The sequence below is a fragment of the Parasteatoda tepidariorum genome, chromosome 6 (assembly GCF_982258835.1).
Source record: "Parasteatoda tepidariorum strain Cologne lab strain chromosome 6, Ptep-v5.0, whole genome shotgun sequence".
NCBI classification, from domain to species: domain Eukaryota; kingdom Metazoa; phylum Arthropoda; class Arachnida; order Araneae; family Theridiidae; genus Parasteatoda; species Parasteatoda tepidariorum.
In genome coordinates, this window is record NC_141760.1 from 45,009,593 (window position 1) to 45,026,139 (window position 16,547).

General features: G+C 29.5%; 1 protein-coding gene across 1 annotated transcript in view; it reads right to left on the reverse strand.

Annotated features, from left to right (window-relative positions):
- The window catches only part of LOC107447225 (sodium/calcium exchanger 3), a 297,552-nt gene that overhangs the window by 212,125 nt on the left and 68,880 nt on the right, over positions 1-16,547 (reverse strand). The window lies entirely within an intron of this gene.

Consider the following 16,547-nt stretch of genomic DNA (forward strand, 5'->3'; position numbering starts at 1 on the left):
ACACTTGGTTTTAAAAGCTTGATGAATAGTATTTTGTAAATGCTGCATATTTTCAATTGAGATCCCAAACCATTAGGTAACAACATCTCTAGGTGAACTACGACTTTATAGAAATTCGTAAATTTTAAGTGCTAATCTATATACATTGAACTTTTTTTAAATAATATTAAAAAAAACTGTTTTAATTTGAAATTAAATGAAAATAATATTTTAAGATTATTGATTTTTGTCCTTAGAATTATATTGAAAGTTCTAAGTGACTAAATAAATATGCGTACTTAAATACATACACATAAGCATGAAATAAAAGTATTTAAATTAATTTAGTCAATTCTTAGAGTCGGAGTTGCGGTTGCTTTCAAACCTATAATAGAATTAATATAATTTGTTTTTAATGGAATTTCTTCGTATTTAAGTTGATATTGTGATAAATATGTGTTTCATTCAATTAAGAACTAATTTAGTAATTTATTAACTTAAAAATAAATACGAATTATATACAAACTCATTTAGTTATGCGAAAAATATATAAATTTTCTGCTCGATGATTTAAGTAATTTCTATTTTCTTCAACAATTGCAACTAGTATGCAAATGACTATGATGAATATGCATATATATATTTTACGATTCATTCAACGATCTTTTGCTAAATGAAATGACGCTTTCTAGCAAATAATAAGCTGCTTTTAATCAGTGTGGGGAGTTTGTAACCGCTGTCCAGCTAATGCTCGTTAGTCTGATCGTAAAAATGACGTTTAAAATAATAAGCTACTTTTTATCAGTGTGGGGAGTTTGTAACCCCTGTCCAGCTAATGCTCGATAGTCTGATTGTAAAAATGACGTTTAAAATAATAAGCTACTTTTTATCAGTGTGAGGAGTTTGTAACCGCTGTCCAGCTAATGCTCGTTAGTCTGATTGGAAAAATGACGTTTAAAATAATAAGCTACTTTTTATCAGTGTGGGGAGTTAGTAACCGATGTCCAGCAAATGCTCGTTAGGCTGATTATAAAAATGACTCAAAATTTTAACGTGATTAATAAAATCAACATCTTTTTGTAAAACGGAAAGCGTTTATGATATATTTTCAGTTCTAATACTTGAATAGTTAGTTAAACACAGCATTGTTTGGGCTCATTAAAATATACAAAGTTTAAAATAATTCATTTAGATTAAGAGCTTTCACCCAGTTAGGAGGGGGGGTACTATTGCCTTGCAGCTTAGAGATTTTTTTTACTAAATTACGTTTAAAATATTTGCCTATTTCAAAGTTTAATCAGTTTTTTCAGCTGGATATTACAAGAAGTTTAAAATTCAAGCTTTGTTTAGGTTTAAAAACAATCAAATTGAGGCTGTTCCATTTTATGTGACTAAAAAAATTTAAAAAGTTAAAGACTAAACAAAACTATACAAAAACTGCTGTTTTACAATTTTATCACTACGTTGAATTCGTCCGATATACTAAAGAAAGGTATGTAGTTGTAACAACTTAAATAGTTCATTTTTAATTTTTTAAATAATTATTTAAATATTATAAATTACTTAAATAATTTTTTCGCTTAAAATCTCAATTTGATGTTGTTTAATTCAGAATATTGTTGTTTAATTAAGAATAAACAAAACATTACAAAACTAAGCGAAATTTTACAAAAAATGTTAGTCAATTTTAAAATTTTGTCTACTAAGTTGAATTCTTTCAATATATTAAAAAAAGTATGTTGTTGTAACACAAATTAAATCATTTATTTTCTTTACATGCTAAGAATCTCAACTTAATGTTGTTTGATTCAGAACATTGCGAGTGTACATTTTGACTTGAAATCAATGTTTGCAACAATCGCAAAGGACTTTTTTTTAGTGTTGGCGCTACACATAACAAACATTCATTTTATTTATTTGAAATAATCACAATTTGGTGATAAGAATACTTTCTAAGTATTGTTCTGATATATTTGTGATGCTCAATAGTTTTGTATCATTAACAATTAAGAAACGTACGATTTCATTGAAATTAAATTATTTACTTGATTTCACTCAAACTGTAGCTTTTTCATTTCCTTTGACCAAAAGTCTCAAAAAATAACCTTTTAAAGGATTTTAAAATCTTGAAATGCATTTTGACCAGTTTTTCCTCGAATTATAAAAAACGTTGAGTATTTTCTTCGATGAGCATCAAATATTTCAGTTAGAAAAAAAATATCAGTAACTTTTTTAAACTTCTTTAAAGGTCCGCAATTCAAGAATAATACATCTAGTCTGCGGTGCTTTTGAAATCAGGCAGGCAGATCTTGTTTTGTGTTTTTGGGAAGCCAAAATAAGGAGATGTTAAAAAGGATATATAACTAAGCTGTTTGATTTATTTTTCAAATAAAATAACAGAATGAAAACCTTTCTTTGAAAAAAAACTTTTCGTGTAATATCAAAAATTATACCAAGAAAGGGAAAACTTCAAAACGTATCCAATGCAAACTGATGTTCTGTCTAAGAACTACAATCAGATTTTTCTTTTTAGCCGATTTTTAGAACATAGCTATAAGAAAAAACACATTTAAGCACTTCAATAAAAAACCAGTATACATCAATTGCAAAATCGTCACTATCCTTACTTTTGAAAGCGTCTTAATTTTTTTTTCAATACAAGTTTAGAATGTGACTTTAGACACGTAAGGAACTTGATAAATGATAGGAAAAAATCAATTGTTTCTTCCAACAAAGAAAAAAAGCATTTTTCGCTTAACCAATGACTGCTGACTTTGAACAAATGAAATGAATAAAGTCTCAGTCATTTTTGAAATTATGTTCACTCTTTTTCTTCAGAAAATTTTTAAGTTTAAAAAGCATCATCACTCCTTCAAAATAAAAAACTTACTTAACTTTTTTGTTGAAAAAGTGGTTAATCAAACTTGTTTCTATGTCATAGCTTTGATTACTGAACCTATTCATTTCTCGAGAGAAAATTGAATGTCTAATATCTGATTGTAAAGAGGACTAATGGCAAACCAATATTTTTTTCCAGGAAAAAAGTTCGATAATGTACATTCTTATAACTTTTCATTTATTTGAAATCACAATTATTTATCTACTAAGTTGCATTCGACTAATGTAATAAGGAAAAGTGTGAGGTTGTATCACAACTTGAATAATTTTTTTTCTTTATTTGCTAAAAATCCCTTCTTGACTCAGAATATTGCGAGGTTAAAACTTGACTCGAAGAAATTTTGTATTTGCAACGATCGCAAAGGACATTTTTAAGTATTGGTGCTAGATACGCATTTCAATTATTTATTTGAATTAATCAAAGTTTGGCAATCAGAATACTTTCTAAGTATTGCTCTGATATATTCGTGATGCACAACAGTTTTGTATCAATAACAATTAAGAAACGCACGGTTTCATTGATTTTAAATTATAGATTTTCAATTACCGTTTGACCTATCAATATACAAGCATTGTGGCCGAGATAGCCTGGTTGGCCGGGCGCTGGACTCACGCTTGTGAAAACGGGAGTTCGAATCCAGCCGGCCGAAGATTCCCCGTGTGGTAAATGGGGACTGGAACACGTTAAATATGCAGGGTTACAAAGTCCTTTATGTTCCCATAACAAATCAATACCTTTAGGAGTACTGAATTGGAAAGTGATTGCTCTCTGGTTCAGATCAAAATTACGATCTATGGATGGGTTCGCCCTATAAATGGGTGTGAGGTACGAGTGTGGCAGAAGTCAAATTCTTGACCATATATGGCGCCACTGGAACAGGAGAGAGAACGTTCCCAGCGGTGATTGGTTGATACGAATTTAAAAGTCGCCAACGAAGTCTAGTTTGTCTCAATGCTTGATCCAAGAATTCTTTTGTCTTCTGGGTTTGGCTCAAAATCACAAAGCTACGGAGTTGAACATTGATAGTCATAAACTCGAAATTGTTCTACTCTGGTTATAAAAAAATCATCAAGGGGCACATTATTTAAATCAGTAATGTTTGATAAGGTATCACAAACAAGCAATTTTAACTAATATCAAGAAAGCTATCTTTACAATTATTAAAAAAAAATACTCATTCTGATTCTAATTATTTATTAGATGTTAATTTCCAAAATTTATCAATTCTACTTCATTCGAAAGTGTTTTAAAAGATTTCAAGTCTGAGAATAATAAATTTAAGATAGGTTTCTAGTAAGTATTCAAAGATAGAAAACGAGAGATTTTCTCTCCTCTTTCCATAAATATGAACATTATGCATATAATCATCGAGATATTTCTCCTTTATGCCCACTTAATGCAATCCTCGATGATGCGGCAACTAACGTCTCTACCAATTGCGCGTCAAAGCCGGGAGTCAGTAGCAAATCGCATCATCCCAGAATTCGAATTAATCTCATTTGTAACTATGATGAAACTTCTGACAGCTCGTTTATTCATGCCTCCAAGATGCTAACATATTCTGCTCTGCCTTTTCCTGCACCAAGGGTGCTGCTCCGCCTTAATGCAATCGTTCGTAAACCCTCTGTGGCTTTATCTTGTTATTGCAGCTCTTGCTCGAATTTACGCGAACGGTTATTAATTCTCTCTTTAAAGATTTTCTCCATTGTTCAACAATTCGTTTTTGTGGTTTATTTCATTTTGGGTGAAAGGTTTTTTAAGATAGGCTGAAGTGGTGCGTTTTTTTACTTCCTCAAAAAATTCATAATGTTCCGATTTTAAAGAAACGTTTTAAGTAAGTACGTATTTAAAGAAAGAAAAGAATGATAAATAAGTACTGAAGTTTATGCAATTTTATTTTAATAATCGATATTCATCGCTTTATTGATAACATATCTTACTAATCATATTATTATTATTCTTTAGTGACACGACAGCCCTGGGTGGCCCCTGGCCTTCTCAAGAAGCCTTTACCAGACGTCTCTCCGTTTGGTGACTGTCTTCCAATTAATGGTTTATAAAATATCCATGTTTTTTTCTAGACAGTCAATCCATCTAAGGTGAGGTCTGCCGTATTGATAACAAAAATTATAAATTATTTGAATGCACGTTTTTCAACTTTAATTTCTCTTAAAAGTAATGAGATAATTTGAATATAACTGAACATACGTTTATTGCGTTGATAAATGTAAATAACATTGTTTTAGATGCAAGAGCTAACATGAATAGCGTTTCTGAAATAATAAAGATATTTTGGTTTTAAGCACATACTCGATTACAGATAGCTCGGATATAATATTGAATTATAGTTTTACATCATAATGCATTAATATTATATATGTTAAATTACAAATAAATTAAGATGAATTACATCGGTAAATGTAACTAACAACACTGTTTTAGGTACAAAAACTCACATGAACTTCTTTTAAACAAAGTAAGTAGTAAGGATATTTTGGGTACCAGTAAATAATGAATTTCAATCTTACAATAATGCAATGGGCCAGAAAATAAGCGGACCTCCTTGAATATCTTTTGATCTAATATTCTACAAATACAAATTTTCGGGCAAAATTGGTTCAATAGCTCCTGAGAAATTAAATTTTAAAAAAAGTCATATTTAAAATTCGCTTTCTCAAAAACTATTCGACCTATTTCATTCAAATTTTGTATTTTGCCATATAAAATTGCATTCTTTAAAATAGTGTAAAAAAATTTATACCTTACTATTTAAGTTTTTTTCAAAATGCTCTTAAAAAGAATAAATATTTACTAAAAGTTTCTTTAGCCAAAGAAATACTTTCGTATAAAAGAATTTCATAATTATGTGAATTTTTTTTTCCTTTCGTTTTAAGAGTTCTCGAGATATGGCGAAATACGCAAAAGGTAAAATTAACATTAAGGGGTCCACAATTCGGACCACTCCTTGACCAAACGATTGTGACCATATTTCCCAGTTTGTGGCTACCCCCTATATTTGGGGGGTCAGAAATCCGAATACGTCAAAAAAAAGGTATATTTATTCAGAGAAGGTACGTTTTTGTGTCTGATCTCGTAACTTAAAATATCGTCTGCACTAATTAAGTAACACATTTAAGGTCACCGCCTCAAATCATTAAGATTGAGTCCTAGAAAGTGTAGATCCGATCAAGAGTTGTACAGGATGGTGCATGTATTTATTTATTTTGTACTGTATTTATTTTTCGCACTTTGTGTTGAAATTATCTTTTGTTACAAATTGCAGAATTATGGCTTCACATTAGTTAAACATCGACTTAATATTTGGAAACAATGATAGCAAATGTGTTAGGCACCAAATAACCGTATAAAAGGCATTAATGACTAAGAAAACTTAGTTGATAAAGCATATTTCTGTTGCTAAAAACATAACATTTCTTTTAAACTACCAATTGAAAGCTAATAATATTATAAGTATGCATTAGTTCTCTAATATTATTCTAATTATAAAAGCTTAAAAATCATGCTGAAAAACTGAAGCTCATATCTTCAGATTTCACATTGTTATTTCCATCATTATTAAAGACATTATAATTTTGTCGTCTTTCAAAATTACCTGACACATTAGAAAATTAATAAATAAAAGAATTTTGGAAAGTTAACTTGATTTGTAATACTAAAATTACAGCGGAAAACAATAACGTAAATATAATTTAAAATATTTACTTTGAAAAAAATGCTTAAATATACTTTTGGAATTTTAATTTTGCAATGTTCAAAACACGGACTTGAATGAGCTAGTTACACGATTTTAAGAACAAAAAAAGAAAGTTATTTTCAATAAAAAAATTTCTTTCGTGATTTAGCTATGCAATTAAGGTAAGGATATTACATTTCATAGAATTCTACTGCTTCTTCTTTGATATCTTTATTTGATGTCTAGAAACATTTGTAAGTATGGTAAGTAATATGTTTGTTGAATATTAGTAACTAATTTTTATCTTATGGTATTTTATGTTTTATACCTTATGATTATTTCAGTTTTATTCTTTTTCAAAAATTTAAACATGCGTTAGGAATTCTGCATTAGAGGAATAATGATGAAAATATATTAATTGTAAGAATTCAAATATAAAAAACTCTAAAGTTATACTTCGTTGTTTTAAAAACTAATTTTAGCATGCTTTTTATAATAAATACGTTAAAATTAATTTTATTTTCTCACTTTATGCAACATACAGTGAGCAAGAAAAAAGTGGAGTTAGCATTAAGTGGTCCAAACTTTTAATCGTTCTCCTGACCAAACTGAATGGGATAAAAACTTACAGATTTCAGCAACCCTCAATATTTTTTCGTTAAGAACGGAATTCACAAAAAAAGTATATTCTAAGATTATACGTTTTTGTGTCGGACTTAGAAGCTTAAAATAGCGTCTGTAATCAGGCTCTCGAACCATTAAAATTATGTTAACGTGTGAAAAAAAGTTTTAAAAATGTCGTAATTTTAAAATTCGATTTTTCAGGAACTAGTCAAACCTATTTTATTCAAATATTATATTTGAAATGCAAAGTTACATTCTTAAAATGATGCAAGAAATTGAAGTTATTTTTTGTATGGAATTATCTATGGATAAACGAATTTTACAATTGTATGCTAAAATTATTAAATTCGCATGAAATTATATAAGATATGGAGAAATATGCTTAAAGAAAAATTATCAATAAAATATATTCTCAAACTGAAACACCCATATTACTGATTATACTTCACAAATATTTAAAATTATTGAACCAAAGGTAGTCAATAATCCTTATAAATGTACTAACATACAAAATTTCTTTACAAGAAATATTTTCTCAAACAACAACTTCCAGATTACAATACTTTACAAAAATTTAAAATTATTCAATCAAATATATAAAATATAATTAATAGCCCGTTTAAAAATGCTAACAAATAAAATTTCTTTGAGAGAAATATTTTCTTACTAAACCAAAACCATTAACCAAATTTATTCAAAAGCTCTTATAAATATGCTGAAAATTAAAATTACAAGAAATACTTTATCGAAGTAAAACACACATATCTTTACCACTTTACGAATATTCAAAATTATTTAACCAAATATAACCAATTATTCTTTTAAAATAACTTACAAATAAAACTTTTTAACAACAAATATTTTCTCAAACTGAAGCACCCATATCATTGATAACACTTCACAAATATTTAAAGATATTGAATCAAATATAATCGATAGCCCATATAAATGCTCTAAAAAGTAAATTTTCCTTTATAAGAAACATTTTCTGGAACTAAAACACCCATATACCTGAAAATACTTCTCAAATATTTAAAGTCCTTCAAGCAAATATAATCAATAACCCTAATAAATGTGCTAACAAATAAATTTTTTTGCAAGAAATATTCTCTTAAACTAAAACAACCATATCATACTTTACAAATATTTGAAATTATTTAACCAAATTTAATCAATTGCCTTTATAAATATACTAACAAATAAAATTTCTTAAAAGGATATATTTAATCGCAATTAAACAACCACTTCCCCAATACTCAAAATTATCTAACCAAATATAATCAATAACCCTAATAAATGTGCCAGCAAATAAAATTTTTAACAAGAAATATCCTCCCAAACTAAAACACCCATATCATGCTTAGCAAATATTTGAAATTATTTAACCAAATTTAATCAATAGCCTTTATACATATACTAACAAATAAACTTTCTGAAAAGGATATATTTTATAGCAATTAAGCAACCACTTCACCAATATTCAAATTTATTCAACCCAATATAATCAATAAGCCATAAAAACATGCTAACAAATAAAATTTCTCAACATAAAATATATTCTCAAGCTAAAACACCCATATCATTGAAAATACTTCACGCATTAATCTCCTGCCATATTCTTCTGAGATATAAAACTTCACTACCATGGATGCCCTATTCATACTTTGACATGGGATTTTATCATCAACTCTTTTTAGGATAAAAGTGGGAGCAGCATTCAACAACCTCTATCAAAAGATTAATGGCCATCTTTTTTTTTCCTAGCACCTCAGCCATCCTCCATGATATATGAGATCGATATAATCGAGGAGCAAGGCTGATAATCAGATAAAAAAAAAATATGACCTTCGTTGCAGCCTACGCGATGATATAGGTATCATCAGGTAATAGCATCTCATTGGTTTCTTCTCTATTAAGGCCAGGTTGGGATAATATGTCTGATCGATGACCGATGGTGAGACTATTGATGAAGGCTGCCATGTATAGCCTACACTTTACCCTATTATAGCAATCTGGGATCTCTCTACTATATGAAATTTTGTATGTATAACTTAATTTCTGATTGTTGTTGGAGCATTCTTTTTGGACAGGCTAATCATGTGATATTGTCCTCAATATACAAAGATTCAATAATGTTTAGATGGTAGTAATAAAAGTGATTGCTTCAATCAATCACTATATTCACATTTATACATATTTCTTATTATCTATTATTATCGTTTATACTCTGAATAAATTTGTTAACTATCCCGCTCGGTTAAATTGCTTGAGGATATTTGTTACGTCAAGCGCTCAGGTATCATAATTCTGATCTAGTTGCGCTTTCCACGTCATTTTGTTAATATCGTTTTGTTTGTCATTTCTAAGTTAACTTTCAAAAAATTCTATGGCTGGCAACAGCATTTTAATTTTTTAAGTTGTTTATTTTTATTTCTTTTTTAGAATTCGTTCTTTTTTAGCGAAATGTTTTTTAACCTAGCAGAATTCTTTGCTGACTGTTCTCTGTATATATGAAGAAAGTAAATATTTAAGTGTTGTGAAAAGAATCTTACTTAGTTTTACAAAGTACTTCAATATTAATGAAAGTTTTCCTGTATTGAACTATCTCACATTCTAATGGGGAACGAAATAGAACTGAAGATTTTGTATGCATATCTCAATTACATTAATTTTCATGCATTTTAACCCTTTGATGCAAAGGGGGCACCAGTGTCTTTTTTATACTTTTTTTACGCTCTAATTACAAGCAACACAATCGTTTGGTATTTTTTAACTATAAAAATCAGTCTAACAGTTACTAAGAAAATCTGTTAGATTATCGAAATTATGTTTGTACTAAAAATCAAAAAAAAGCAATTAAAAAAATTTTTCATTCTTATTCAAAAATTCATCAATAAATGATTTTGTAAATTAAAGAAATTTCAATGATTAATGTATGTTTCTCTTAAATCTAACGTACTGCAAATAAATGCAATTTGAAAGAAAGTTTGGAAGGGATCCGTGTTTGGAAGATTTTTACATTTCAGACAGAAGGAGACATTGATGCTTCATACTATATTTATAGCCATAATTAAAAATACTAACTATTGAAATGCTAAATATAATATTTTTCACCTATTTTGACCTAAATTAATACAAAATAATGATAAAAGTGTGAAAAATATGATTTAAAAAACTCTGAGTCAAAGGGTTAACTAATAATTAATAGTTGTCGGGGGATTAATTTCGGAGAAGAAAATCTCACGACATTGTCCTCAATTATACAAAGATTCAGTTATATTTAGTTCTAATTAATATCAGTTATTAATTTTATCCGACACAGTGGAATTCACTTACACACTTTCATTTCAGCTGATGTTTTCAGGCGTTTTGAAGCATTTTCTCTTTGATCTTTAATGCTCTTTTCTTTTTGGCATAAATTGTGTAGTTTCGATCCATATCCTCCTGCTGTACTTCCACATATTACGTGCACCGGAGTTTCTAAAGTGTCTCATGAATGAACGCCAGTAGATTCCGTTCCACGAACAATAAAACATGCTTTAGACAGATTTTCTGAGGGAAGTAGCACTGCAGATATTTTAACTGAAATAGAGTCGTTCACTGGTTCGCTTTGTCTCGTTGTCGATAAAGAAATGGATTGAATTGCGTAGTAGATCCTCTAGATTTAAAGCCTTGTTGGTAAGGAGATCAGATGCCGGTAGATCATGTGACATTGAATTGTTATCTATTTACTTATTCATATTGATTTACTAATTCATTAATTATTCATTATTAATTTACTTATTCGAAATTGAAGCATTGTAATTTATTAATTCAGATGCTGGTAGAAGAACTGGTACTTTAAAGTGTCGTTGTTTTCTAAGATAGCTGCTAAATCTTCTGTGGTTAAAATACTGTCATGGTCCTACTGATTAACACGTTGAATGCCATGGAGGTCACCGGTGACCGCCACTGAGTTTGTTCGTAGCGCCACTGAGGTCACCGGTGACCGGCGAAGCCAAGATTACTAGAAATACATAATTCGAGTAAATTTTTGATATTTTTATATTATTATGGTTACTAAAACGGTTTGAAGAAATTAATTCAATATCGAACACTTCAAAAATAGTTTTCTTTATATGCACAGAGATGCCAACTTGCACCGGACAGTGAATAAATATTCTCAAGTGGAAGTTCATTAATTGTGATTCTTGGTTTAAAAATTTTAACTTAGTAGATTTTTATCCAAGACTATTTCTAAACAATTCGTATGGTAAACCTTTTAAAAAACTAGCAAAATCTGTCAATTTTACAAATTTCGTTCGTAGTTATTTACCGTTTGACTAGAAGGGTAAGCCACGTAAAATTAGCGTGGCATTCAACGTGTTAAGAATAGATCCAAGTCCTCTTCTGTAGCAAGCTTTTCAAGCAGCACTTTACAAACAAGAACTTTCCTTGAAAGGACAAGGGGGACTTTCTCAAACAAGGAAAGTACACTTTGAGATTCCTTGTTAGAAAAAGGGAAATAGATACTAAAATTTAATCAGTTTACTAACACCAACAGAAAGTTAGTTCTTAGTATTCCATCTACCAAAAAAACATATAGCAAATGCTTGCTCGAAAAATCGTCCTCAGTAAATTGCAATGAAATATTTTGTTCCAGAATTAGAAATAACACCAAAAACCAACACTAAATTTAAATTAATTATTCATTGTGAAATTAATTAATGAGCTCTCTAATTTTAATTTCACTCTTACTGTTTAATCAAAAAAAGCATACCTCGAAACCCTAAATAAATTTCAATCCATTTTTCCAGAAAATATAATGAAATGCCGCTTTCCAAAAGTAATCATAGTAAAAGATTGGCTTATGATTCATAAGACAAGGCAGAAAATAACTAATCATGTTTTTTTTCAAAAAGTATCATATTTCAATTGAAATTTTTGAACAATTTAAAGAGAGAAAAAATTAAAATCCACGTGAAACTTTTTTTTGTGCTGAATGCTTTGAGTTTTGAAAATTTCACAGATCAAAAACTATTTTCGCATTAAAAAAATTTTTTTTAATTTCATTTTTTGCATTAATGTTTGTTGAATATAAAGAATATCTTTGCTTTAAATTTTTAAGAAAGTCAAATTTCACATAGAGGAAGACAATCAGTGTAAAATTCCTGCTATTACCTATATACTCTTCCTTTCATTTCTTTTAAAAAATAACACTTGTATTTCAATGCGCAAGGAGGAAATTTAAAGGTACTATTGCGATTTAAATAATTCTGTATTTTTTCCAGCAACAAAATTTATGCGCTTCATAAAAAATTAATGCATTTATATTTATGAATATCTCAAAATATAATTGGGAATGAGGTTAACCGAATTCGAATCCCAGTGATGTCTGGCCATTACAAATCCCCTACCCGGGTCGCACCGAACATAGTGCTGACGTAAAAACATCCTTAGTGGTTCATGGGTTAGAGTCACCTTGCCACCGTGTGAGGGTTTCGTGGTTTTTCTCCTCTCCATGTAACGCAAATACGGGTTAATTCCGTCAAAAAGTCTTCCACGAAGACAAATTTCTTCCAATACTTGATCCAGGAGTACTATTGTCTTGTGGATCGGGTTCGAAATAACAAGGCTACGGAGTTGAACATTAGTCGTCGTAAGCCTGAAAATTGGATCAGATGTTCAACGACGGTTATAAAATAAAATAAAAAATATAATTGGGAACCACGTTGACTCAGAGGCTAGAGCGTTCGCCACCCAATGAAGTGACCTAGGTTTGAATCCCACCTGTGACTGTTTGATACGCACAGGGGAATATCTTTTTGTCTACTTACGTATAATTTACCACTATAGAAAATCATAATCCAGATCTAGTTTGAAACAGAATTAAAGTGAACTGATTCATTAAGAAAATAATCACAGAAAGAGTTGAAAATGAAAAAATAAAATATATAATCTAAGTTAGGCAAATATATTTTTAAAATTAATGCATTTTTGATGTAACATAATTGCTTAATACATTGTAGTGAACACTTCAGAGAAAAACTCAATAAAGTAAAGCATTTTAAAAATATTTGAGTGAAAGGGAGTAGTTCTTTAAATACATTAGACGTTCATAGTTTTTCGTTAAAATTTTCATACATTTCATTAATCAGATGTCAAGACATTATAAATGATTGCAGTTCGAACACTCCCAATATCTCCTACTTATTTCTTCTTAAGTTTTTACACTCACCAGAGCTTCTGCATTTCTTTTTCAAACCAACTTCCAACTCTGTCACACTTTTTTCATCACTCTCATTGAAAAACTATCGACCAACACTTTTCTAGCACATCCAGTGCCTTTTCATTCATTCGTTAATCCACTGACGAACCATCTTAAGACACTACCCCTTAATTTTTACTTTATTTTATAAACATCATTGAAAAGCTGACCCAATTTTTGAGTTTACGACTATCAACGTTCAACTCCTTAACCTTGCAGTTTTGAGCCCAATCTAGAAGACAAAATGAACTCCTGGATCAAGCATTGGCGGAAATTTGCCTTGGTGAAGAGCTTTTCAATGGAAAAAGCCCGAATTACACTACCATTTGCATTACATGGAGAGGAAAACCATGAAAACCTCCCATGGTTAGCCTGGCAGCAATGAGACTAACCCATGATCCATTGCCACTAAGGATAGTTTACGTCAGCACTGGGGTCAGAGCGAACCGGGTGCAAAATTCGTATCAATTAGCCATTGCTGGGATCCGAACTATGGTCATCTCATTGGGAGGCGAGTGTTTTATCTTCTGAGCCACCTCTACCCCCTAAACTTAAATCATTGGGGATAACACTGGTAGATCAAACCCTCCACACAAAATCAACGTATCGAAAAAAACAGAGTTAAAAATTATTGTCGCCAACCTTTACTGTCAACACTCTAATTGTCCTACCTTAAATATAGCTAAGTAAGAAAAAATACCTAATTTTAATATAAATAAAAATCCTAACATTCAGATACAAATATTTTTGTAGTGACCATGTCACTAAGACAATTTAAATTCCGCCCCCGGCTCTCACCGACTATAGTGTTCACAAGAAATATCCTCAGTGGTAGATGGATCGTTGGATCCCGTCAGACTAACCGTGGAAGTTCTTGTGGTTTCCCTCATCATGTAACGCAAATGTTAGTTACATCAAAAAATCCTCTTCGAAGGCTAGTTTGTCCCAATCTTTGATTCAGGAGTTCCCTTGTCCTATGGGCGGGATTCAAAATTACAAGGGCATGGAGTTGAACATTGATTATCGTAAACTCAGAACTAGGTAGGCTGTTAAACACCAGTAATAAAATAAAATTGAAAGGAAATTTAAGAAAGAAATTAAGAATGCTATTTAGAAAGGAGCTCGCAAAAATTTCACCAAGAAATACTTATTTCGCGAATAGAATTTTTCAACTCCATAATAAATAAATGTAGTCATATTTTTGTCTTTCTTCCATATGGATTAATGGGGACATCATTGTGATATTTTTTTTTTCAAAAGATTTTCCAATAGAATTTATAAACTGCATAGTAAATTGATCCGTTATATGCATAATGGGAAAAGTATATGTGTATTTTTCTTCAATATACAATAGGACTAACTTTAAATGTATTTTGTATCCAGAATTAATTTAATTTATTTTCAACTTATCAATAAATTGAATAGCTTTTGTATTATCAATGTAGTTTTGCTGTATTCAAGATTTTGGGAGTAAAATTATGTTTCAACAAAATAGGCAAATATTAAATATTTTATAATAGTTAAGGTTTAATATTCATATTTAATATTTGAAATAGAATTTATGAATATAAATTTTGCAAAAGATTGCATTCTTCATCGGATCATTACTGCCGGATGCGCAGTATTTTTTTTTTTTTTTCATTTGTATGAGTTTCAACTTAAACTATTTAAACATTTACCCAAATTTGCAGATTGTAAAATTAAGTAAAAATGAAAAATTATTTTTTATGAAAATTTTGAAATGTTAAGTGCGTTGTTTTCCTTTAAGCAAACCATTTTGATATTTTTAAAATGGAACATCCCTTTTTAGCAAACTATGTCAAATACACTTGTTATGATTTTTAACAGTTATCTATGACTGTTAGGTTAAGCTAACTAGCGCTAATGATAAATATGAAAATGACACAAAATCCCAATATGGAGAAAGTAAATAGCTTTGAAAAAAGGAAATTAGTATGAGATCTAATTTTTTGAATATATGAAGATCAAGGGGAAGAGAGGGTTTATGTGTATGAAAGCTGATTTTGAAAAAAATTTCAAGCTTTGAAAATTTTCAGGAACAAGCATTCGACTGAAATCGTAAAAATTAAACTGTACACAAATGTCACAAGCATTTTTTCACATCCACTAAAAATTTTAAAACAACACTTACAATTCTTAATGCTGGAAGAAAAATAAAATTTGAAAATCAGGGTTGGACAAGAACAGTTTTTTCCTTAGAATTATCCCTTAATTAATACTTTTTCGCTAATATTTCTGTCATCTTTACCGCTATACTTCTCTTTATTCTTTTTGTCTATGCGTGGACAAGAACTGTTTTTCCCAAGCACGGCCCATCTTCACTGTGTAATGACTCTCGGAAAGAACCAATGTCTGACGTTATTGATTTGTCGATATTAAGTATATCTTAGAAAGCAACAGATGACGATCTAATTATCATGCTAATGAAAAATGGATATAAACCGTTCTTTCTCTTTGATCTTCATCTGAAAAGTTACTCCAAAGTTGTTAAAAATTGAGAAATTTTTTTTAATTTTGTTTATTCTCATGTAGGTTGAAATATGTAAGTAGTGAAATGCTGTTGACTCATTCCTAATTTTCATATTTCTGTAGAATTAAGGTAAATAAAAAAAAATTTTTAAAAAATTTAATTTTGCATATATGTATTTAATATCTTTTACCACAATAATTTCTTAGATATCAGTTTTTTATGAAATTATAGTTTTTCCACGTGATACATTGTAAGGTTAGGCTTAGCTAGAGTACAAATCGAATTGTTTTGGCTTTTAGAAAATTTAATCTGCGAAGAAGTAAAAGCTATTGTCTTAAATGTTACAGAGCCAAGTTTATTTAAAAATACCTATAATGAGTTGAAAAAACTATCCACTGTAGCCAGACAAATAGGCAATAGATTGCATTTCAATTATATATAATATCCAGTCAGCGATATATAACCAGATTTCTTTTTCTCAAATAGAATTAAAAATTTAATTTTCTTTATAAATGTACTTGGGTGAAATATTATAATATTATTGAAATATTATAGTTATACTGTTTAGAATTGTACTCCAATTAATAATTAAAATTAATTTAAACTTGTCCTA